Genomic DNA, 27,372 nt, shown 5'->3' with positions numbered 1-27,372 from the left:
GTTACATAACTATTATAAATAAACTAATGATGTAATATAAAAAATTCCTTTTTTGAAGTCGGTTGAAAAAAGTTATCACAAATTTTAGCCTGATTTTGATGATTCTTTTTCAATATTTATTTCTGTCTAAATTGAAATACACATAGTAATTAATAAAATAATATAAATATTTATAATTGTAACACTACTCCATGCATTTGTGTTCTACAGTGAAAAAATATCGGCCGGGCGCATACTTGCCTCTGACTGTTCAGGGTTGTCGCAAGCGCTTTATTATTATTATTACTTTTAATTATATTTGTTTTTAATATCGTTTTGTATATTTATTTTATGTCTATCTATCTATTTATTCAACCCACTGCTGGGTGTAGGCCTCTTTTTTGTAGCGCCATTTGTAACGTTCCTATGCTAACCTCCATCACTGCGCCCAGCTATCCACTGTCATCCGACAATCGGGTTCGTGGTCCTTCCAATATTCTTTGTCACTCTCTTGGGCACCTTTCTCTCACTATATTATCTGTACTAATATTATAAAGAGGTAAAGTTGTGAGTTTGGATCGTCGGGATAATCTCCGGAACTACTGATTCGTTTTGAAAATTCTTTTACTCTTAGAAAAGTTTATTCTTACTTTTTATTTTGGTGAATGTATACTTTCAGTTCTAATAGATGGCGTGCGCTGTATGAACGATTTGAAATTTATACTTATAATAAATCTGTAGAGAGGTCAATTCTGTACACGAAATATATTTACAAAATAACTATCAGGCGGTGATTAGTGATCGATACTATATAAACGTGCTCACATCAAATTGTTAAATACATCGTTCATGTTAAAATCTTAGAGAACTTTAGTGCAGTGCTTTCATATATGGAAAAATATCAACCTTTCTTAAATTTATTGAACAGTTTAAAAGTTACACAATCCATGCGAAGTCGGGGCGGATTGCTAGTGATAATAAGTAAGAACAATGGTAGCAACGAGCAATGACCAATTTTTTATATTTAATTATTTAAAAGAGTTTAAAAAACCACTCAGAAAGCGACAATACCCCACTCTCCCCGAAGGGAGCGAACGATCATCGAGGGCTGGTGATGAACCACCACCGCCCACCTCACGCTCAGGGTACTGCGCCACGTCTCGTCATCGCGGCTTGTGTGCCCTCACATATTGCGAGTTTCTGGGTGAAGAGCTTACTATAGAAATGATCCTATGAAGTAAGGTCTTGTCTACCAATGTCGCCGGCAGTCAAGTCAGTCGGCGAGAGAAAATCTGAATAGCGCGCTGTAGAATTTATGTAGCGACATCTAGTGATAAGTGTAGGAAACATCAGGCGGGCGGGGTTACAATAACATTCTCACCCATCAAAAAAAAAACTTACATTGTTTGCACGCTAGTTAGCGGGTTGCTAGTAATATTTTTAAGTGATTTAAAATAATCTTGATGGAATTATTATCGAATAAATAAGGAGTTGAAATAGGTAGTTTTCTAATTAATTAAAAAAATAAAAATTAAATTAATACAATAGTTAATCGGTGGCAACCCTGTGTCCTCGAGTTTGCTTCGTTTGCTTGCTTTACTTAGTGCGCGCCACGGGTATATGGTGGCAACTGAACTTTTTTAATTAATAAAATTACGTTTAAATTTACTTTTTAAAAGTAAAATTTATATTTCACGATGATTACCTCATAACTGTTTGTCGCCTGATTTAGAAGTTGATTTAGTCTCAATGGTTTAGTTTTTAATTTTAAATCGAAATAAATGGATTTGCCACAATTGGAGTCGATTTTTTTTTTCTTTGTGAACCACGAATTAATTATTAAAGATCGATTTTGTAAATCAATTTCACTAATCCTTCAAATATTGTAAATGTGAGTGTTTATAAAGATGTTGGTATGTTTGTTTGAATTAAATTTTGTTCCACGGATACGTTGTATACTAGTTGAACACGTGGAATATATAACGAGCAAAGTCACTGACTACTAGAGTTAAGTAATATATAGAAATATCCATATATTTTAGTAGCAGAATATCTATCTATCTAAAATACAGATTTTTTTTTTTTTTTACAACACAGGGGGCCAACGAGCATGCGGCTCACCTGATGGTAAGTGACTACCGCCGCCCATGGTCACCCACAACACCTACGGCATTGCAGGAGTGCTGCCGGCCTTTTAAAAAGGAATATGCTCTTTTCTTGAAGGTTATGTTGTCGTATCGGTTCGGAAATACTGCTGCTGGAAGTTGATTCCAAAGAGTGGTTGTGCGTGGGAGAAAGACAGATATTGCAACTAGAATATAATTAATATATCTATTACTTGGCCAATATATAGATATTGATCCAATGTAAATAAAATACATATATTATTGTTTATCCAATATATACCATAATATCAAAATGAAATACACCACCGGAGTTACTATAGATATCAGATCGGTAACGGGTGATACTGAAACAGGTATGTCCTTAATACCGTCGTAAATCTCCAGAGGAAGTCGATATATAGATATTACAACGATATTGAAATCTGTGCCTTCTTCTTACAACCAAGAAATAATGTAATTTATTTTTGTAAATAAATTACGAATAAAATTCTCAGTTACGTCCGTCGTCGGTTCGTGCGTTGGTAGCATTTCGTAGCGACGCGCGACGCCGGATTCCGCTGAATACAGCGATTGCAACATCTTGATACTTGATATTATTGTTTGTTAGTATTGTCTTGTGACTTTATTCGCGTGATTAGCTTATGTTGATTGGACGATAAATAGGATGATTAGTTTTTTTTTTTTAATTGGTAATAATGGAATGGTAACCCGTCCTGCGCTCTCGGTATACGCTAGCGGGGTACCAGGGAGGCATAATGAGTGAAGTTGAACCCAGGTCAGTTGGCCCATCATGAAGAGTTTATCAAAAAATTTACACGGTACAGAGGAATAACACCCGAGTCCTCAGGAATGGCAACACGTGGGGGTATCATGGGCGAAACAGTATACTCTGTTATGTGCACGGTACTGCTCATTGTACTGTTTAGTTAGTAACAGAGTAAATATATGTATATATTCATATACGATATCATAACCTTCAAGAAAAGAGCATATTCCTTTTTAAAAGGCCGTTGGCGCACTTGCAATGCCGTTGGTATTGCGGGTGACCATGGGCGGTGGTAGTCACTTACCATCAGGCGAGCCGCATGCTCGTTTGCCCCCTGCGTTGTAAAAAAATATATGATAATTATCGTGCGTGTTTTATAGATTTAATTCTTTTAATTTTGGCGTATTTAAAATAAAAAAGAAACCGTACCTATTGTTAAATTTAAATATTTTTACCGACAAATGCCAACAACCCGTGAGTGGCGGTACTAATGTACCGAGCGTATACAGCGATCTGTCGTCTTGATACTTGCTGTAAAATCTGACCCCAATATTTATCTGGGACCAATATTTACGTGACCCCAATTGACCCCAAATGTAGATAAACATTCAATACATATTTTATTATTTAATTCCATTGTCATGTTTTGGCAGAATTTTCAATTGACACCAAAGAGATGGAGATTTTCAATTCATTTTGTTTGTTTGTCACCTCATAACTCAGTCAGTTGTGAACCGATTTGGAAAATTCTTTTTTTATCTGAAAGCACGTACTTACTGATTGTTCCAGTAGGAATTTCATCAAAATCGTCTCAGTCGTTTAGTTATTAGAACAAGTGAATTGGTTTTGTCACAACTGAATCCGGTTTTTCTTAATGGGACCCAATCTTTTTTTTTTTCTAATTGTGTTTTGTGATGTGGTTGGTGAATTTTATCAACATGTCAGCCTTTAACTGTCCACTGCTGGACATAAGCCTTCCCCTTGGGGGGTTTTGCCAGTAGTTGCAACGCTTGGCAGGCTGATTGGTAACCGCAGTTAGGCTTTTAGACATGTTTTGATAGGGACGCTGCTGCCCGTCCCTCGTTCTCCTTAGTCGCCTCTTACGACACCCACGGGAAAGGAAGCGGTGGCCTATTCTATGGTATTTTATTGGTCTCATACTAATTTAATCAACATACAAATACATACTAGAGGGAGACTTTGTACAAAAGTCGATTGCTTGGCCACCTCTGTCCCATTCGTGTTTCTACCGTGAAGCAGTTGTGTTTGCATGGCTGTGTTTCGGTTTGAAGGGTGGGATATGGCAGTGAATTTACACGGTACAGAGGAATAACACCTGAGTCCTCAGGAATGGCAACGCATGGGGGGTATCATGGGCGAAACAGTATACTCTGTTATGTTCATGGTACTGCTCATGTCTATAGGCGACGGTTACCACTTTCCATCAGGTGGGCCGTCAGCTTGTTTGCCATTCTATGTTGAATAAAAAAAAATACATTCTTTTTTTTGTTTTGTTTATTTGTAAAGCAAAATGTTAAAGTTTATTATGTATGTATGTATGTTACATTTATTTTTATGTTGTTTGTACAAGCAACCGGTTCCCAAAAGTGTTTGCGAACGTTATGGCTTATGTACATGTGATTTATAGCGTTATGTTAATTGTATATATATATATATATATATATATATATATATATATATATATATATATATATATATATATATATATATGTAACACCCGTGGGTGTCGTAAGAGGTGACTAAGGGAGAGCGAGGGACGGGCAGCAGCGTCCCTCTTAAAACATCTCCAAAGTCTAACTGCGGTTGCTAATCCGCCTGCCGAATTATGTTCCCCTGGTACTCCGATAGCGTGTACCGTTATCGGAGGCAAGGTTATGCAATAAAAAAAACCGGGGAAACCATAGTGATTAATTCTTAAATTTGTCACAATGGGCCAACTGACCTGCCTCTACATCCTCACTTATCATGCATCCCTGGTACCTCGCCAGCGTATACCGATAGCACAGGCGGGGTTACCATTCCATTATCATCCATTAAAAATTGATTTTTATTTATATATGTACGTAAGTATAATATACAATCATAACTACTACATAATATTTAAATTGTTAACGTCACCCTTTTCCGCGCAGTCGGCTAAAACAGTCTACGAAACGTACATACTGTCACATTTAAGTCAGTTTATCGATTAGGCACTAATAATAGAACAGATGTGGTGTGTGGTGCAAGGCATACGCCGGCGGCGGTTTGTGTGTAGACTTGGGATTGGCTGGAATTAAAATTGTTTGGAATGAATGAATGAATGAAAACTATTGATTGTCCCCTTCAATGCATGATACAGATTAAAAATAACAATATGTACACAAATAAAATTAATAAATAATTACATAAAAGAGAGATAAAGAAGTAATAATGGGCGGCCTTATCGCTAAACAGCGATCTTTTTCGGGCAACCTGAGGATGGGGAGACTTATTAATATTGTGTCTGGTCAGGACGTAACAGAAAGGTAATACGACTGAAAAAGGGGTTCAAGATTATTTTAAAACCATAATCTTGAGGAGTGACATCGTATAATACTGTTCATAAAAAAAAATAAAAAAAAAACAATAATATCACGTACTTATTTTGTCATTTAAATATTCCTTCGTCGAATAATAACACTTTTTTAATAACAAGTTACGTAGGCTCTTCTTAAATTGGTTAATATTTAATTTTCTAAAGTCCTCCGGTAACTGATTGTATATTTACTACAGCCATTTTCATACACAACTTAGAATGGCAAACAAGCTAACGGCTCACCTGATGGAAAGATACCCGTCGCCTATAGACATGAGCAGTACCATGGACATAACAGAGTATTGTTTCGCCCATGATACCTCCCTTGCATTGCCATTCTTGAGGACTCAGGTGTTATTCCTCTGTACCGTGTAAATTCACTGCCATATCCCACCCTTCAAACCGAAACACAGCCATGCAAACACAACTGCTTCACAGTAGAAACACGAATGGGACAGAGGTGGTCAAGCAAACGACTTTTGTACAAAGTCTCCCTGTGGTTAAAAGCCGTTTACAAGCATTTAAAGTTTTGGTAACAAATAACGTATTTTCTCTTAATTATTACTCAAATTTTAATAGTTTTATTTCAATATTCTTTCCATAATACGCTGTTTTCTTGTAACTTGACGCGGAATGAGATATTTTAACATAGGTACCGTGGGCTTTCAATAGATTAGCAACAGTGGCAACTTGATTTACTAAGCTCTTATTTGCAGCGAGTCGTTGATATCTTAATTTTTTTTTATGGTAAGTGACTACCGCCGCCCATGATCACCCACAACACCAAAAGCATTGCAGGTGTGCTGCCGGCCTTTTAAAAAGGAAAATGCTCTTTTCTTGAAGGTTACGATGTCGTATCGGTTCGGAATTACTGCTGCTGGAAGTTGATTCCAAAGAGTGGTTGTGCTTTATTGTTGTTTTTAATATGCAGAAAAATGCAAATTAAAAATTTTCAATAGTAATATTGTAAAATTAAATAGTGTATGGTGCTTTTTTTTGTGGTCCCGCCGTAGAATAGGCCACCCCTTAATAATGTATAAACTCATGAACTACTCAACCGATTTAAAATATTGTTTCACCTATAGAAACCTACATTATTAACAAGTGACATGGACTATATTTATTATTTAAAAAAAAATTGTAATTTGCCTACTAAAGCTATAATAAAGAATTAATTTATCTGTCTATCCATCTTTCCTATATTTTTTATTTTATTCTTATTTGGAAAACAGTATAATTAACAGATAAAATATTATATAGTAAATAGTCCTCCACCGTGCGTTTTTCAAGGCACTTTCTTCCACGCACAACCACTCTTTGTAATCAACTTTCAGCAGTAGTATTTCCGAACCGATACGACAACATAACCTTTAAGAAAAGAGCATATTCCTTTTTAAAAGGCCGGCAGCACACCTGCAATGCCGTTGGTGTTGCGGGTGACCATGGGCGGCGGTAGTCACTTACCATCAAAAAAAATTGTAAATATTTATTAACCGAAGTTTTTTGTAGTTATTGATATTTTCTTCAATATTGTAGAACGTACTTTTGTTCTATCACCAATAGTTTCCGCAGCGCACGCGACCAAACATATTTTATAGCATTTTTTTACATCTCGAGTTACGTTACTAAAGTTTTAGTAAGGACCCCTAATGTCTAGCAATAAATATAGCCTATGTTACTCAGGGTGAATGTAGCTTTCTAATGGTGAGAGAATTTTTGATAACGGCAAAGTAGTTTTTGAGTTTATTCATTACAAACATACATACACACACAAATACAAATCTTTCCTCTTTATAATGTTAGTGTAGATTAGCTTTCTGTACATTGCAATCGAGTTACTAAATATATACAGTATTGGAGAATTATTTATTGTAATTTAAAATGCAAAATACAAATGTGTTTCAGCATATTTTGTTTTCATAAAAGATACAGTAAACAAGTGGTAACAATATTAGTTCTGGACAGACCAATAGGCGTACGTTTATACGTGTATTCGCCGCGTCAGTTTCTATTTTGTACCACACGCCACTTCGTAACCAGTACGTACCGGATTAATCCTATTCTAGAGTTGATTTACCCGGGTTTAGCCGAATATTTAGCCGGTAATAAAGCTACGTCCACACTAGTATGGTAATGGTCTCTGGTAATTAAGGTGTATACATTATAATACGTATATAAACACTAGAAGCCGTGTGGTCCCGGCGTAGAGTAGAGTGGTAGATATTGCTGGCAATGAAGTTGTTAGATTGCGACTACTAACAGTCCCTTACCCCTAGTCGCCTCTTACGATACCCACGCACTAGAAAGGAATAGAAAAATAAACATGAAAAGGAAAAAAAAACATGCAATCAAATTGAGAACCTACTTGTTGTTAAAGTCGGTTAAAAGTAATGTATTTGAAAGTATTTTTTGTAATCGATAAACTTGGAAAGTAAGGGCCTTCTGTTGTCTGCGGTTGAGTGTAAAGTGATGTAACTTAAAATTATACAATTTTCTGACACTGTTTAAATAGGGTCTCACATAATTGAAGATTCTGTCAAAAACTAACTTCAGTTAAGACAAAACTTGTTATTTTGGTCTAAAAATTAAAATACTTAACCGATTTTCATAAAATTTCTATCGGACCAGTCTGAACGAAGCAGGTCAGTTAGCCCATCGTGAAGAATTCAACAAGAATTAGCCACGATTGTTTCCATGGGAAACCACGTGGAGGTCGACCTGATAGGCTTATATTGCTGGCAACGGGGCTGTTAAACCCCATTGCTAACAATCCCTTTCCCCCAATAATTCATATTTGAGGGTTTCCGTTGTGTGCGCTGCGTAAATGGTTCATGTTACCCAAAATATATGTAAGAAAGATATATGCCTCTCTAAATGATTTAAAAAAATGTCCGCGACAGTATATGTCTATCTTTTAAGGTTGACTAATAACAGAAATCGACGCGGACCAAGTCGCGGGCAACAGCTAGTGTATAATATAAAGTACAAAACCATTTTTTAATATTCTTTCATTTATAGTAAAGCTGCTTTATCAGCGACTAACATAAGCTATATATTATTTAAAACAAAAATATAGGTCCCTAGTAAAATTACAATTGTGTTTTATAAAGCACCAATAATCTACTTATTCAAAGCTAATCGTCATATCAGCTGTTATCTGTCCACTGCTGAACATGGGTCTCCCCCATAGACTGCCATAAGGAACGGTCCCGAGCCTGCAACCATTGACTCCCTGCAATGCATTTGATGTTGTCACTCCGTCTAGTCATTCTTTGTTTCCTATCAAAAATTTACATTAAGCTAATATACTAGCTGATTCGGTAAACGTTGTTTTACCATATACATTATTTCTAGAACTATACATGAAAATATATCGTACTACAATTATTATATTCGATTGTCATCTTGCAATCCTATTGCGGCATATAAAAATTGCGATTAAACAACAGGGGTTGATCTTAAAGTAGTGAAAATTTGAATTTGTATGTATTTTTCAATGCTAAATCATATTAAAATAAAAATAAAAAATATTGTCAAATAAATAAAAAAAAAAATTTAAGGGTGGGTCACCCCTATCATAGAGGGGTATGAAAAATAGACGTTGGCCGATTCTCAGACCTACCCAATATGCACACAAAATTTCAAAAAATCGGTAAAGCCGTTTCGGATGAGTTTAGTAACAAGCACCGCGACACGAGAATTTTATATATTAGATAATAACGGTGCGAAGTCGGGCCGGATAGTTAGTCTATAATGTTTCCAACACAACGTCGAAAGAGAAACCGCTTCACGCGTCAGTAATTCGTGGATAACTTTGAATTGTATTGAACGTTGTTGGTGTAAACTTGAAGTATTACGATACGGGAAGTACTTACTGGTCGATATAAATAAATATGTACACACTTGACTGTAATACTTAGTGGGGTAGACAGAGGCATGTTTGTTGTGGATGATAATGGAATAGTAAGGTTTTCCCAAGAGACTACAGCATGGGCTTCTTCAAAAGGGGGGGTAAGGAGGTTTCTTCAGGGTCGGCAACGTGCGCGTAATATCTCTGGTATTGCAGGCGTTCATAGGCTACGGTAACCGCTTACCATCAGGTGGACCGTATGCTTGTTTGCCATCTCAGCGGTATAAAAAAAAATAACCCTAGTAAAAAAAGTAACGTGTGGTCTCTGTATGGAATGGGCCATCCCTTCCTTTCCGTTAGTGTCGTAAGAAGCAACCTAAATAATGGTCCCTCTTAGAACACCACCAAAGCCTAACTGCGGTTGTACCACTTAGGGATGATAGGTGAAAATGAAAAGGCAGGTCAGTTAGTACATCGTGATGAATACACCTGGAATTCAGCACGATGGTTCCCAGAGGCAACCGCGTGGAGGTCGACCTGATAGAGACCGGTAGTCTGCATTACCAACAATCTCTTCCCCCAACATAATTGTATTCATCGATTCGCCAAGTAACGCGTCACTTTATTTTCTCGCTAACTGTACACCGGGCTTGACTGTACATCGCATACAAATAGGCAAACAAAACCGGGCGATATATAAAAAAAATAACGCTAAAAAAAGGAGTTTCCTAATCTCTAAATTCTATATAAGCAAGCAACATTAACAACTACAGAGGGCGCTCGTGCGAAATTAGTTTTTATTCCATTTGTGTTTAAAGTAAATTTTTATCTGTATCTGAAATATTCGATTAGTTACTTACGTCTTTATGCGTTCGACAGTGTTTGAAAACTTCGTGAGGTTGTGTAGAGCGAATTAGTTCACTTGATACTTTATTGTTTACTGTTTTTGTTTTAGTGAGTCGTGAATGTAATGTCGATAAACCTGGATATCATACATCCGCCATCTTGTATCAAACTATGCATATCCTGTGTGTATATATATATATATATATATATATATATATATATACTAGCTTATTCGGCAAACGTTGTTTTACCATATACATTATTTCGAGCACTATACATGAAAATTTATCGTACTACAATTATTATATTCGATATATATATATATATATATATATATATATATATATATATATATATATATATATATATATATATATATATATATATATATATATATATATATATATATATATATATATATATCGCAATTTTTTTAAACAAAATTTGCTTCTTAAATATAAGATAACGAGATCATCAAAATAATCACACGCTAAAATATTAACCCTTCAACATATTTATTTTTTTGTTGGGTGACAATGGAATGGTAACCCCGCCTACGCTATCTGTATACGCTGGCGGGGCACCAGTGAGGGATGATAGGTGAGTATGAAAGCAGGTCAGTTAGCCCATCGTGACTCATTCCTCTAGAATTAACCACGACGGTTTACAGAAGGAACCACGTGGAGGTCGACCTGACAAGGTTTATTGCTGGCAATGGATCGGTTAGTCTCCATTACTAACAGTCCCTTCCCTCCCCCCTTCAACGTGTTTGGGTATTTGTAATCGCATGATTACTTCATTAGTTTGTTTTCACTTCTATTAGCTTATTTTAATAACAGGTTCTCCAAAATGGTCCAATAAAAAACCAGTTCGCATTATAATCGTGGTCATTTAGTCATTTTATTGCTCTCCTGAACATGGTTGGCTTGTGTTTAATGTGTTTATTAAATTTATTGCCTATATAAATGTACTAGTAAGAGAATTGATCTGTTTACCGGAACATATTTCATTGACATCTTGAAAATTTCAAACGGAATTTGACTCTATGGATTTGTATGTGACTTCACAGGTTTGAAGTATTTTTTTTATACAACTTAGAATGGCAAACAAGCTGACGGCCCACCTGATGGAAAGTGGTGACCGTCGCCTTTAGACATGAGCAGTACCATGCACATAACAGAGTATACTGCTTCGCCCATGATACTCCCCATGCGTCGCCATTCCTGAGGACTCAGATGTTATTTCTCTGCACCCAGTAAATTCACGCCATATCCCACCCTTCAAACCGGAACACAGCCATGCAAACACAACTGCTTCACGGTTGAAACACGAATGGTATAGAGGTATCCAAGCAATCGACTTTTGTACAAAGTCTTCCTCTGGTAAATGTATGTACATGAAATTTGTAATGACTTCGATTATGTTTAAAAAGCATCCGTTGTTTATTAAATATCTCGTTGATTTATGCTAATTGTTCCCGGTTTGTTTGTCGTACGAGTCGATTTTAAGTTAATTTTATCCGATTTATTGTAGTAACTATGTTTGTTTTTGTAGAATAACCTTTGAAATTATAAAATGACCAGTTTCAATAAAATTGAAACAAACTAATACTCGAACAGACGGTAACGCGGTCTGTTGATGACCATTTGTAGAACAAATAAAAAAATCGATTATTTAATTGATTCGTTACCAATTTCATTTAAAGAGTGTTTTTGTGATAATTTTAACTAAACTTGTTTACCTTCAGTTAAGTATTGTTAGTTTTATACCTGTATGCTCGAAATATATTGATCAGTAGTAATAATCTTCTATATATATATAAAAAATAATTGCTGTTCGTAAGTCTCGCTAAAACTCGAGAACGGCTGGACCGATTTGGCTAATTTTGGTCTTGAATTATTTGTAAAAGTCCAGGGAAGGTTTAAAAGGTGAATAAATATGAAAGTTGTTAACTATCTTTCAGATTATTTTTATGTAGATTTTTTTTTATTAATTATGTGTTTCTTTTGTTTAAGTTGATTTTATACAAAACTTTATACAAATCTTTTATTTATCGATTGAGGCAGTACGAAGTCTGCCGGGTCAGCTAGTAAAGGGATAAAAGGCAGCCTATGTCCTTCTTAGTTTCAGTCGAATGTAAACCGTTCGCTCTAAAGAAGTCGCGTATCAATCCCTTCCCCCCCCCCCTTCCTCTCCAGTACTGAAATTATTACCATTGCGTACTAAAAATTATAACAATGTTACATAATCAAATATCAAGATTTGTTACACCCGTATATCGACCCGCGTTCATCTTTCACTGCTTTCCGGCAGGGTCGCATTTGGATGTATGCAATAGATTTTTAATACTTCGTGAATAGATGGCGCGGTGCTTTGTCTTGTTCTCAACCGACTTCGAAAAGGGGGTGCTCAAGTTGGTTGCTGTTTTTTTTATTGTTACCTCATAATCCCGTCGTTTGTGAATCGATTTGTAAAATTGTTTTTTTATCGGAAAGGATATGTTTACAGGTGGGTCCCGTGGAAATGTTATCAAATTCGGTTCAGTGGTTTAGTTTTTAGATCAGAATAACTGGTTTTGAAACAAATGGTGTCGGTTTTTTTTGCGGGATACAAATGATATCCAATTCTGTATAATTTTTTTTATTTCTTTAATTTTTTTTTGTAATAAAAGAAATATGTATTCAAATCGGTCAAACTGTTTTTGCTATGTAGCTGGATTAATGAACAGTGGTGTGTTAAATAAACAGTATAAATTAACAGTAGTATCTTGAATTATATTATATACTAGCGGCCCGTCCCGGCGTCGCACGGGTGGACATTTTTACATTTTAAAAAGTGACCATTACGGCTGTACATGCGGCGGAAACTTAAAAATGGAGTAACATTTCCCGTTTTCCCAACATTTTCTTTCACTGCTCTGCTCCTATTGATCGTAGCGTGATGAAAACTATAACCTGCCCAGGAGTATGAAGAATAATTGTACCAAGTTTCGTTAAAATCCGTCGAGTAGTTTTTGTTTCTATAACGAACACACAGACAGACAGACAAAAATTTTACTGATTGCATTTTTGTCATCAGTATCGATCACTAATCACCGCCTGATAGTTATTTTGTAAATATATTTCATGTACAGAATTGACCTCTCTACAGATTTATTATAAGTATAGGTAATTTTGTTAATAACTATTAATTTATTTGTATATAATAATATGTTACATTTTTAATTTATTAATTGAAAATTGTTATTTGTATTTATATATTGTTTCTTTTTTACTATTCGTATGACCTCCCAAGTCCGTGCCTGCGTCGCCCCGTACCAAACACCGTCCGCCATTTTGTGTTATTGACGGCAGTGTATTCAAAAAAAAAAATAAGTTATCAGAAGTGATTATAGTGATATTTATCATCATCTAAAATTACCTGCATTCTAGCAAAATAAATTCATTTCATTTCATTTCATTTCATTTCATTTACTAAAAGGTTATTAAGTGATTTAGCAAATGTTTGGGAAAATAATACATACAGTAAACTAATAGGTAGTAATGGGGGAGGGATTGTTAGCAATGCGGAATATACCCTGTCGGGTCGACCTCCACGCGGTAACCCCCAGAAACCATAAAATTCAAAATTCAAAATTCAAAAAATCATTTATTCATGTAGGACATTTTAGCCGCTTATGAACGTCAAATTTTTACATTATAATTTTATATTTACCCTACCGTCCAGTTCGGTATATAGATCCAATTGAGAAGAACTGGCAAGAAACTCAATTGAATAACTTTTTTTTTTTAAAGCCAGTTTATTTACAATGTATATTTATATAGGTGTCTATGTCTAACATTAAATGAAAATTCAGTGCATGAACAACTATTGCCATGCACACTCGTCATTCAAGTAATCGTTTAGTGAGTAATAGGCTTTGCTCAGTAAATATGATTTAACAGATATTTTGAATATACATAGTGATTAATTACTGAACTCTTTACAATGGGCCAGCTGATCTGACTACATTCTCACCTATCATGTTTCTCTGGTGCCCTGCCAGCGTATACCGATCGCGTAGGCGGGATTACCGTGCCATTATCATATATTAATATTAATATATATATATATATATATATATATATATATATATATATATATATATATATATATATATATATACTGGATTATATAATACTGTTAAGTGAAAATTTCTACAACCTTCATCAGTCATCAACCTCCGACCGCCATTTCGTCCTCGCACGTTTTGCCACACGTTTCACCTCTAAACGAGGCATCTAACAAATATCCATCCATCTTTACAAAGTTTCGAATTTACTACATGTTAAATTAATAGGATTTCCGTGTCCGAGTGCGGCCCTGAATCGCCTGATTTCGTATGCGGCCGCCATTTTGTGTCAATAACAATTCTTGTTAAATTAAAAAATGTGATGATATTGTAATAATTATGTACTTTAATTATATTATACTAGTACTTTATATATATATATATATATACACCCACACACACACATATATATATATATATATATATATATATATATATATATATATATATATATATATATATATATATATATATATATATATATATATATATATATATATATATATATATAGATAGTCTTCATACAAATGCTTAGAGAAAAGCGGAAAAGCTTCATAAAAATAACTTGTATACTTGTTTTGTTTTATAATTTCTGCGTCTTTTTAATGCGTAAACAGTCATTTTATTTATTAAACAATTAAATATAGATACGTCAAGGTGCATTGTGTGCGTAAGTATATAGAACACTGGTAAGGGAACGAGTCAACCAACTTGACAATTAGCAACATTAGAAAAAAATACAAACGAATTGAGGACCTGCTTCTTTTTGAAGTCGATCGAAAAGGCATCATTGAAATCGGTTCACAGTTATCATTAACAAACACCGCGTAACATACATACGTGCACATGCTTAAAGTTAATCGTTTGTGTTAAATTTAACCTTGGCTCGTTAATTTAAATATTGAACGGCAGAGTTACAGAAAATATCATTTTGTTGTTTCCCTATGAGTGGCATTGACGGTTTGTTTTTTTTTTTATTGTAATAAAAAAAATATATATGTATCAAAAAGTTTTTATACCAATTATAAAGCCAAAGGTTGCAGACTGCAGATTGCATTGACGATAAGAGCGGCTTTTGTACTTCACATGTGTAATATAAAAATAAAGCGTAATATATATGTATATATTGTACAACTTAGATTGGCAAACAAGCTGACGGCCCACCTGATGGAAAGCGGTAACCGTCGCCTATAGTCATGAGCAGTACCGTGGACATAACAGAGTATACTGTTTCGCTCATGATACCCCCCCACGCGTTGCCATTCCTGAGGACTCAGGTGTTATTCCTCTGTACCGTGTAAATTTACTGCCATATCCCACCCTTAAAACCGAAACACAACTGCTTCACGGTTGAAACACGAATGGGACAGAGGTACCCAAGCAATCGACTTTTGTGCAAAGTCTGCCTCTGGTTATTTTATATTATTTTTCACCAATACATTCATGCCTTAATACGTGCCTGTTTTAGCTTATCCTTCTACGTACATGTCGGCCATTTTGTGTTTCTCGATCATTGTACGTATTCAGTGTGTAATATATAATTTAAATTGTTATAATATAATAATAATAATTAAAAACAAATATATTTATGATTAGAAAATTAGGAATTTACGTAAATTTATACTCGAAATGTCATTAATATATTAACATTTATATGTATTTTAATTTTTAAATGACTTAATTCGATAATGAGATTTCTGTATTGTCAACTGCCTGCCAAGAGTGGCAATTACTGGCAAAACCCTCCTAGGGGGAGGCTTATGTCCAGCAGTGGACAGTTGAACTGATATTGCATGGTGTAAATTAGAGGCATCGACTCTATGGGGTGTCATTTGTTTTATGTATTTACCTATCATATTATAGCAATTGATCTAAACCATATGCCATGTAAAAATAAAAATAAATAAATAAATACTGTATGAACGTTGATGTGAGGTGCTTGTGTTTTTTTTTTTATTTTAATGGATTCTAGATATCGATTTATAACTGACGGAGTTATAAGATACCAAACATAAAAGAATTGCCACTGAATTGAGGACCTATTCCTTTTTTTAAAAACGAATCGAATGATTACTCGAATAATAAGCGGATTTTTACATAAATTTAAAATTACGTAATTGAATGTTTAAAATATATGAATACATCAATATTGTTTCCTCTATTCAATAATACACCGCCTACTTATTTCTCTGTTCGCCCAATGGTCGACTGGTAGAGAACACCGTCCGGTGTTAAGTCCGCCATATGTACATAAAAATGTACTGTGTATTAAAGTTTAAATGAATAAATAAAATATAAATATTATTTAAAACTAATCCTTCCACAGTATCCACGTGTCACGAGCGAAACTTGCACATTCTGGTTGCGTCCCGAGATTCCCTCGCTTCCGTATGCTATTTCCTGTGTTTAATAATTAATCTCGTACCAGCGCCGAGTTACAGTGGTTTACAGAGAAATTCACATAATTTTGTAGCTTATTATTAATATTACTAAATAAAAATAAATAAAGAATTAGAATAATGGACAATCGATGGGGAAGAAAGGTTCTCGAGTGACGACGACTTAGGGACAAACGCAGTTTAAAACGATCCCCCACTAGATGGAGTGACGATCTCAAATGCATTGCAGGGAGTCGGTTAAGTGTCACACTAAATAGTAAATAAATAAATAAAAATCTTCACTTGATATTATAAATGCGAAATGAGTTTGTTAATTTGTTTGTCACCGCTTAACGTTTCAACGGCTCAATCAGTCGTCATGGAAATTTCTAGAAAGTTGTATATATTACTATTTATACGTACGTACATATAAAATCGATTCGATAGTTTAGTTTTTAAATCAAAATAACATATTTTTATCATAATCAAAGTCGGTTTTGTAGGACATAATCTTTATTTTACCCTCATGTTGGTTGTACACTGTTTTAAATGTTTTCTTAATTAGACCGATTTCTGAATTAGATCTCTGCTCGCGCATGAAAGACTTTTTATAGGTAAATTACCATAACACACAATAATTGTATCACGACCTATTATCGTATTTAATTATCTTCTTTATATATATATATATATATATATATATATATATATATATATATATATTTACAATTTTTGTTATTTTTACTAAATATTTAATCCCTACTATATATTATTACCTTAAGAGAAGCTTTGAATTATTCATCAAGTATTCATGTGAATTATCCAATGTAATTAACAAATATATTAAATGTATATGTAATAGTATAAAATATACACAAAGTTTTTTTTTGTAATACAACTTAGAATGGCAAACAAGCTGACGGCCCACCTGATGGAAAGTGCTAACCGTCGCTTATAGACATGAGCAGTACCGTAGACATAACAGAGTATACTGTTTCGCCCATGATACCCCGCATGCGTTGCCATTCCTGAGGACTCAGGTGTTATTCCTCTGTACCCAGTAAATTCACGTCATATCCTACCCTTCAAACTGAAACACAGCCATGCAAACATAACTTCACGGTAGTAACACGAATGGGACAGAGGTGCCCAAGCAATCGACTTTATACAGTCTCCTTCTGGTAATGTATGTATATTTTAGAGAATAAATGTACATTGTTGCCCTGAGTGCGGGCCTGGCTCGTCCCCGCCCCGCGCGCCCCCGCGCCATTTCGTGTTATTGAGAATTTATGTCGATAAAGCTGTGTACACACAGTTCCTTGTACTATTTTTAATTTTTTATTTTTTTTTGCGCATTAAATTTCATACGATTGTAAAATAGTTTATACAGTGCTAGTTTTTACCCGTGACTTTGTTCGTGTGACGCGGTTACGTTCATTGACCCGGTTAGTAGTCTATTTTCTTAACTATCCCATATAGTAAGGTGTTTACGAAATTTTATAGTGAATGATTCAAAACTATTGATTGCTTCCTTCAAATAATGATACAGATTATAAAGTTTAACAATTTGCACGTAAATAAAATGAATAATAATATAATAATATAAACTTATTTTTTTTATACAACTTAGAATGGCAAACAAGCTGACGGCTCACCTGATGGAAAGTGGTAACCGTCGCCTATAGACATGAACAGTACCGCGGACATAACAGAGTATACTGTTTCGCCCATAATAACCTCTTGCGTTGCCAATATAAATTATAATTATATGTATAAAAGCAAGATAAAGAGGCGACAATGGACGGCCTTATGTTGTTTGTATTCCTTACTAGTTCTACTGCTTTTATAAATGTGAAAGTTGGGGGAGAGGGATTATTAGTAATGGGAACGTTAATCGCCATTTGTAGTAGTATTCTCCGTAAGGTCGACCTCCACGCGGTCCCCCCCTGGAAACCATCGTGATTAATTCTTGTTAGATCTGTCAATAGGCTAACTGACCTAGTTTCATTCTCACTTATTTATCATCTATCAAATTGATAACTTTTTAATTATTATAGATGTGTGTATATATGCGTGTGTATGTATATGTATATATATATATATATATATATATATATATATATATATATATATATATATATATACATATACACAATATACATATATATATATATATATATATATACATACATATACACAATATACATATATATATATATATATATGTATATTGTGTATATGTATATATATATTTTGCATATATAAAAACCGATCAATTGTGTCATTACGCAAATGCGAAAACGATTCATGGCTTAACATAGATATAAATTTGATTATGTATTGACTGTAATTCAGCTGTACGTTTTCCAATAAATAAATAAATAAATAACTAAATCTGTCACTGGTACCCAGGTAGATTAATTTTTTATTTATTTATTGTTTTGATATAAAAATCTGCTTTAGTAAGCTATTTTTAGGAAGTGAAATAAAGAGAGCATTCCAAAACGCGTCTGAACTAAAAATATAATATATTGACTATATAAAAAGGTGCCTAATATTCAACAGGGAACAAACGTGATTCTATTTTTAAATTTTAAAATAAAACATAAAATAAAAATATTTCGACATTAATATAAAATGGTATCGCGGCAGTGTGACCGCGGCCGCGCGGCCGGCCGTTGCACCGAATAGAAGCAGCTCGGCTCGCTATCGGTAGCGCGCATGTGTGCGTGTCACATGTTCATATACAGCGTGCTACGTTTTGTTAACTTTCATTGTCAGTTGCTTTAAAAAAAATACAGAAAGCATTCAGCAATACTTGCAGATTCTATTCCCGTGCAATAATACAGTCATTTGTATTCAATTATGTTTGTTTGTATTGATCTGGGTGTTTTATATATGAGTAAATAGATAGAAACACTTTATTGTTTCCTCCAAAATATTGCATAAGTAAACTTATTATAAATACATACAAACAATTACAAGAAATGATCACACTGAGAGAACAATGGGCGGCCTTATCGCTGAGAGCGATCTCTTCCAGGGAACCTTTGGATGCAGAGTAATTATAAACAGTTTCACCGAAGGTACTAAACAAAAATAAATAACATATTTATTTTTAATTAAGTTATATATTATCTAATTTAATTAAATACATATGTATTTAAAAAAATATTTAAATATCTCTACCAGTTGTCTTGTATCTAAATTACAAGCTTAGTTTGGAAATAAATGGAGATTTGTACATTTTATAACACAAAACATTGCATTTGCTAGTATTATTATTTTCCGAAAAAATACTTGAATTTTGAACGTAGAATTGAGTTTTTATAAGTAGATTTTTGTTCGCAATATACAGTTTCCTGCGCTGTAAAACTTTATTCATTTTAAAATTAATATATGCCTATTTATATATATATATATATATATATATATATATATATATATATATATATATATATATATTCTTTATTGCACTAAAACATACAGTAACTACAATAAGTTAATAACAATGTTAGCAAAGGCGAACTTATCTCTAAAAGAGATTTCTTCCAGTCAACCTTTATTTATTTATAGTGAAATTTGAGGACTTATACCTATTGTTAACATCTGTACACTTACCATGGTTCTTGTAAATAACTAAAATAGAATTAACACTGTTTATCGATTGAAAAAAAGATTATCAAAATGTGCTCAATTTTGGCACTGTAATCGCATAATATGGTCATAAAAAATTCAGACTAATTGAGAAATCCCTCCTTGAGGGAGGAGAGCTTCAAGATCGATTAATAAATCGGGCGTGTAATTCAGCCACAAATTATAAATCAATAACCAAAGGTAACGGAAAATTAATTATTTGTACAAATTGGTTTATATAAGCGCATTTGATGAAACAATTGGTGTTTGATTGAATTTTCTATATGTATTAACGTTACGCTGCTCGCAGAAACCCCGAGTCAATCAACCGATGACAACTGAGTTGGGCAACTCTTGACTACAGACCGTGGTCGCATTCAATTTCCACTAAATTGATTCCTTAAAACAACGTAAACTATCAAAGTTTTCAAATTCATGTTTGAATCGTTCATCATCATCATCATCATCATCATCATCATCTCGGCTATTATCTGTCCCCCATAGACCGCCATAAAAAACGGTCCTGAGCCACCTGCATCCACTAATTCCCTGAAATGCAGTTGAGGTCGTCAACCCATCTAATGGGGATGGGGGGAGTCATACTACACTGCGTTTGCTCGTACGGAGTTGCCACTCAAGACCTTCACACGAATATCAAAACATCAGTGAGGACATTATTTCAACGGACTTTAAAAAAAAAAGAAGAAAATTCTCAATTCGGTTGTATTTTTTTATGTTTATTCCGTCAGTTATAAACCGATTTTTTTTTTCTGATATCATGTACTTTTAGATTGGTCCGATAGAGATTTTATCAAAATCAGTTTAGTAGTTTGATTTTTAAAATAAAAAACTATATAATAGGCTAGTTTTGTCACAATTGAATATGTATTTTTTTTTTGTGTGGGACACTGTCGTTATTGTTTATTATTTATTCGAACATAAAGCAGTAGGAACCAATGATTAATTTCGGGTTTATACAAACATACTTTGATAGGCAACACATTTTTTTTAATTTAAAATCTAGTATATGGCGTATCAAGGATAAATATATACCAGCGTTTTTAGGACTTTTAGGGACATAATTGTGACAACAAATTCGTAGTATTTTTTGCGTGATACAATAACAAGCATACAGACAGACAGAGAGACAAAACTTTTAAATATTATTTCAGCTTCTATTGCTGATATTAAGATCTCCCATATACTTTTTTTTTAAAGTATTTTTTTAATATCTCATGTTTACAGACATCCTTTAGTTACAATTTTATTATATAAGTAAGATTCTAATACCTGTTACTGATAAGAAAGGATTGTTAGTAATGCGAACTACCAGCCGCATCGCTAACAATATACCCTATCAGGTCGACCTCCCTGTGGTCCCCCCTGGAAATCCTCGTGCTGAATTCTAGGTGTATTCGTCACGTTCTACTTAATTCTCACTTATCATGCCTCCCTGGTACTTTGCTAGCTTATTCCGTTAACGCAGACGGGATTTGCCATTCCATTATCACCCTTTATAAAAAAAAAAAACCTATTGTTTGAAATGAAGAATATATTATTTTTTTTTAATTAAAAAGAAAACAATATATCCATTTTGGGAGCGGCCTGTATAAGTTCACCTTGTTGGGAACAAACACGGTCACGTACGTACAGCACACACGTGCAGGTCGCTGTGCGCGCGCGTATGTGTGCACGCGATGGTTTACGTTATGTTAAATTTAATTGTAAACACAAATCTACTGGGTTTTCTAGGGTTGCCAACTTTTTATTTTAATTTTATTTTTATTTGCCTACTTTAAAAATGGTTTTATTTTTTGCGTGTGATATTTCTAAATGTTTATGATGCTGAGAATGGGTTGAATTCCGGATCTTTTGTGATGTAATTTTTTTTTTCTATACTATTTTTGGAAGGTATACTTTGAAACGTCATACGCTTGTTTGTAATGGATAAACTCATAAACCACTCGGCTGATTTTGTAATTTTTTTTTATACAACTTAGAATGGCATACAAGCTGACGGCCCGCCTGATGGAAAGTGGTAACCGTCGCCTATAGACAAGCGTCTATTATACTCAGCTAAAACCATTGAACCTAAAATCTTACCAATGGGAGACTTTGTACAAAAGTCGTTTGCTTGGCCACCTCTGTCGCATTCGTGTTTCTACCGTGAAGCAGTTGTGTTTGCATGGCTGTGTTTCGGTTTGAAGGGTGGGATATGGCAGTGAATTTACACGGTACAGAGGAATAACACCCGAGTCCTCAGGAATGGCAACGCGTGGATGGTATCATGGGCGAAGCAGTATACTCTGTTATGTCCATGATACTGCTCATGTCTATAGGCGACGGTTACCACTTTCCATCAGGTGGGCCGTCAGCTTGTTTGCCATTCTAAGTTGCATAAAAAAAGAAAAAAGGATTACGTATAAAGATCCGTCAGTATTCTACGACTATGACGACATCGGTCGGATGTATATTTTAATTTTGATTGGGTTCTTTAATTCGACATTATATATTGGATCGTTATTAGATTGATATATAGATATATATAGATATTTGATATATAGATATTGCTATAAACTGAGCAGTGACCATTTTGTGTTACTATGGCACACGCGTGAAGAAATGTTAACAAAGGAGATTGTTAGATTATGTATTTTGTTTTTGTATTTTTGTTTTTTTATTTGTGCTTTTTTTATTTTTATTCTTTTGTCTCTTTTGCTGTGTATTACGTGTATGTTTTTTTTTTTATTGTAATTTGTGTGCTGTAAGTAATGCAAATAAATTGTCTATCTATCTATCTGTCTATCTATCTATATATTACTATTAACTAGTTTTTGAGTTTATTCATTATAAACAATCAAATCTTTCTCGTACACATTTCTTTTTGGATGGTAATGGAATGGTAACCCCGCCTGTGCTATCGGTATACACTGGCGGAGTACTAGGGACACATGATAGGTGAGGATGACATGGCATGTCAGTTAGCACATCGTGATTTTTTTTTGTATTGGTGAAAATGGTATGGTAACCCCGCCTGCGCTAACGGGATACGCTGGCGGAGCACCAGTGAAGGGTGATAGATGAGAATGAAAACAGGCCAGTTAGCACATCATGATGAATTCATCAGGAATTAACCATGATAGTTTCCAGGGGGAACCGCGACGTGGTCAACCTGGTTAGGTATATTGCTAGCAATGGGATTCTCAGTCTCCATTACTAACAATCCCTTTCCCCCAGCCCGTCGTGATGTAAACACCTGGAATCTAGCACGATGGTTTCCAGGGGGGACCACGTAGAGGTCGACCGGACAGGGTACATTGCTAGCAACGGAACCGGTAGTCCGCGTTACTAACGTGTTCTTTTCCTCATGTTTTTAATTTTAGTACAGATAAAAGTGAAATGGTACAAAATAAATATACAAACGGACAGACGAACAAATATTTTTTTTATATACATAACGAAGAGGGAAAATTACTTTTAAACACTCGCCCTGAAAATGCCAACCGTAAATTGAAGGGCTTATTCTGGTCGGTGGCAAATAAATTGAAACTTCTAGAACGGTCGGCGCTGCTGTATTAAAATGAAACTGCTTAATTCTAGTAATACGTTATTTTTTTATTATTTTTTTTTTAATGAATTTTTATTTTTTATTCATTTATTTATCCTTCACTGTACAATAGAACTTTGTACAAGTGGCGAGCTTAATGCCATATGGCGTTCTCCACCAGCTAACTGTTAGGTGAAAACAGAAAGCGTATGAAGGGCAGTGGTGGTGAAAATTAGGGACATAATTATAGTAACACATTAAGGCAATACACAATATAAATATAATATACACATAAGAAATGCACATATAATATATATATATATATATATATATATATATATATATATATATATATATATATATGGTTATATTTTTTTTGTTATATTTGTCGTATAACTCTGATAGCTGTAAACCTTTTTTTTTATACAACTTAGAATGGCAAACAAGCTGACGGCCCACCTGATGGAAGGTGGTAACCGTCGCCTATAGACATGAGCAATACCTTTTTGTGAAACACATTTTTAATTATTTTTTTCACAACCTGAGCGTTCGTGGGAGGAAACGTCTCTGTAACCGCGTTATACGCGATCATTTAGGCTGTAGGATATGAGGATGAGCTCTCTGTTGATGGCGAGCCGTATGATGATAGAAAGTGGCCGTAGGCATCATATTGAATATTGAAACATCGTCTCGACATCGCCTCGCTGTCGTCTTGTCCCTTACAGAATACGGCCGCGGGTTGGTTACTTATTTGAAAGCAATTTTAGTTCGCCCCCTTCATTTAGAATGGGTCAGGTACGGATTTAGGGCGCGTTTAGTATTATTATTACATTTTATTGATCCATATGTTTAAACTTAACCCTTCTTTGTACAACGGTGGAAATTTCCATCATAACATTGAACGCCCAAAAATTATACAAAAGACCAAGTTCACTTTAAGTTGATCGTGTCTGTATACCTTTTTAATGTCCATTGCAGAAAAAAAAACATAACTGTCAAATTTATTGTTTTAACCATTTTTCCTTTAATTTTGAACATGAATTATATCACCTTGATTTATTTCACTAATAAAAAAAAAACGTGGAAAGAAAGGCTAACCTTAAGTGGAAGTCGTCATGATGAGCTAATTAACTTGCTTTTTTCATCCTCACCTATCATTCTTCACTGGTGCCTCGAAGGTGTAGCCGAAAGCGCGGGTGGGGTTACCATTCCATTATCACCCATAAAAAAAAACCCGGGGCGGGTCGCTAGTTTAAATAAATAAACTTTACGGCCCTAATACGTCCCTGTGCACACCCTTTTCTCCCGCCGCCCCCCGAAGTAAGGGCGCGTACACACCGACCGCGCGGTGGGTTTTTTTTTTGATGGGTGAAAATGGTATGGTAGCCCCGCCTGCGCTAACGAGATACGCTGGCGGAGCACCAGTGAAGGGTGATAGATGAGAATGAAAACAGGCCAGTTAGCACATCATGATGAATTCATCAGGAATTAACCATGATAGTTTCCAGGGTGAACCGCGATGAGTCTCCATTACTAACAATCCCTTTCCCCCCTTGAGCAATTGTGTTTTTATGGCTGTGTTTCGATTTGAAGGATGGGATATGGCCGTGAATTTACACGGTACAGAGGAATAACACCTGACTCCTGAGAAATGGCAACGCATGGGGGGTATTATGGGCGAAACAGTATACTCAGTTATGTCTATAGGCGACGGTTACCACTTTCTATCAGGTGGGCTATTCTAAGTTTTTTTTTATGTCGTGCGGTACCGGAGAATAGGTAAAGGAAACCACTGGGTGTCATGTCGTATGGGAGGTGAGAAAATGTGGCCTGGGATAGAGCTGGTTGAAAGAGAATGCATGAAATAGTTGCACCGACAAGAGGTAACTGTTAAATGAAAAAATACCATATGCTGTTTTTTTTAATGGATGAAAATGGAATGGTACAGGCGGGGTGCCTGCGCTATCGGTATACGCTGGCGAGGTACTAGGGAAACATGATAGGTGAAGATGTAAAGGCAGGTCAGTTAGCATATCGTGACGAATTCAACGATAAATTAGTCAAGATGGTTTACAGGGGGAACCGCGTGGAGGTCGACCTGATATATTGATAGCAGTAGGGACTTACCTCCTCATTGTTACCACACTTTAATGTGAATATTTCCAGAATCGTTCGGTGTGTACGTACTCTAACCACGAGTAATCCGCCAATCCGCTGAGCCGGGCGGCTGGGTGGGTTTTATTTTCCCCATATTGATAAAGGTGATGTCCCAGCGGTGGGAATACCCCAGTAATATCATAAATGCGATATGTCAGTCTATTTGTTATGTTTTTATAGCTATCCCATTGGACTGGCAGTTAGAAATAACTGATTTGGAGGATGGCTGGTCTGATTTGTTGACCGACTTTAAAAAAAGGAGGTTTTTTATTCGGTCGATTTTTTTTCTCATTTGTTACCTCATAACTCCAGTTGTAAACCGTTTTGGTGTATTCTTTTTTTGTATCTGAGAGAAAAAGGATATTTTTTTTTTATTAAAATAAACTGAGATTCAAGCATTTTTCTTTAGGCATTTTTTTTTTCATTACCGCCCATTCGGAACGCAGTTAAGTTGTTAGTAATGAGAATCTGACGACCCCATTGCTAGCAATATACCCTATCAGGTCGATCTCCACCCGGTTTCCCCTGGAAACCGTCTTGGTTCATTGTTTTTGAATTCGCTGCGATGGACTAACTGACCTGCCTTTACATCCTCACCTATCATGTGGCCCTGGTACCACGCCAGTGTAAACCGATAGCTTAGGCGGGGTTACCATTACATTATCACCCATTTAAACTCTGAAAATCGTCGTGGTTAATTCCTCATAATGAGTCAACTGACCTGCTTTCCTCCTCACCTATCATGTGTCCCTGGTACCTGGCCAGTGTATACCGTTTTTTCTGTTGGATGAATGGTATGGTAACCCCGCCTGCGCTAACGGAATACGCTGGCGGACCACCAGTGAAGGGTGATAGATGAGAATGAAAACAGGCCAGTTAGCCCATCATGATGAATTCATCAGGAATTAACCATGATAGTTTCCAGGGGGAACCGTTAGAAGTCGACCTGGTTAGGTATATTGCTAGCAATGGGATTCTCAGTCTCCATTACTAACAATCCCTTTCCCCTCCTAGCGTATACCGTTAGCGCATGCGGGGTTACCATTCCATTAAAATACATAAAAAAAAAACTATGTCTGTAAAAGCAGTATATAACGTTTACTTCTAACTTACTGCTAACGCTTTTTACAATGTAAGGTTAACAAATTGCGTATAGTTAAACTTTAGTATTGTTTTATATTTAATGGCATACTTATGGTATTTAGGTTTGCAAACTACTATTGTAACCAATTATAAGAATGACAACTAAAAAAAAGACGAAATTTTATAAAAAACCAGAGAGAGACTGTACAAAACTCGTTTGCTTGGCCACCTCTGTCCCATTCGTGTTTCTACCGTGAAGCAGTTGTGTTTGCATGGCTGTGTTTCGGTTTGAAGGGTGCGATATGGCAGTGAATT

The 27,372-nt window shown here is 35.1% G+C and overlaps 2 protein-coding genes and 1 non-coding gene across 3 annotated transcripts in view; 1 reads left to right on the top strand and 2 right to left on the bottom strand.

Annotated features, from left to right (window-relative positions):
• LOC113509324 (U4/U6 small nuclear ribonucleoprotein Prp4) overlaps nucleotides 1-27,372 on the bottom strand; it is a 251,128-nt gene that overhangs the window by 194,208 nt on the left and 29,548 nt on the right. The window lies entirely within an intron of this gene.
• The window catches only part of LOC113516574 (AT-rich interactive domain-containing protein 5B-like), a 76,770-nt gene that overhangs the window by 36,142 nt on the left and 13,256 nt on the right, over nucleotides 1-27,372 (top strand). The window lies entirely within an intron of this gene.
• Nucleotides 1,029-1,226, bottom strand: LOC113516577 (small nucleolar RNA U3). The gene has a single exon (XR_003402237.2). It is a non-coding gene; the product is annotated as a small nucleolar RNA U3 (small nucleolar RNA).

Source organism: Galleria mellonella, unplaced genomic scaffold (genome assembly GCF_026898425.1).
Source record: "Galleria mellonella isolate WM207_F2 unplaced genomic scaffold, CSIRO_AGI_GalMel_v1 utg121, whole genome shotgun sequence".
Taxonomy (NCBI): domain Eukaryota; kingdom Metazoa; phylum Arthropoda; class Insecta; order Lepidoptera; family Pyralidae; genus Galleria; species Galleria mellonella.
The sequence above is the reverse complement of the archived record's forward strand: the minus strand, read 5'-3'. Positions and strand labels throughout refer to the sequence as shown.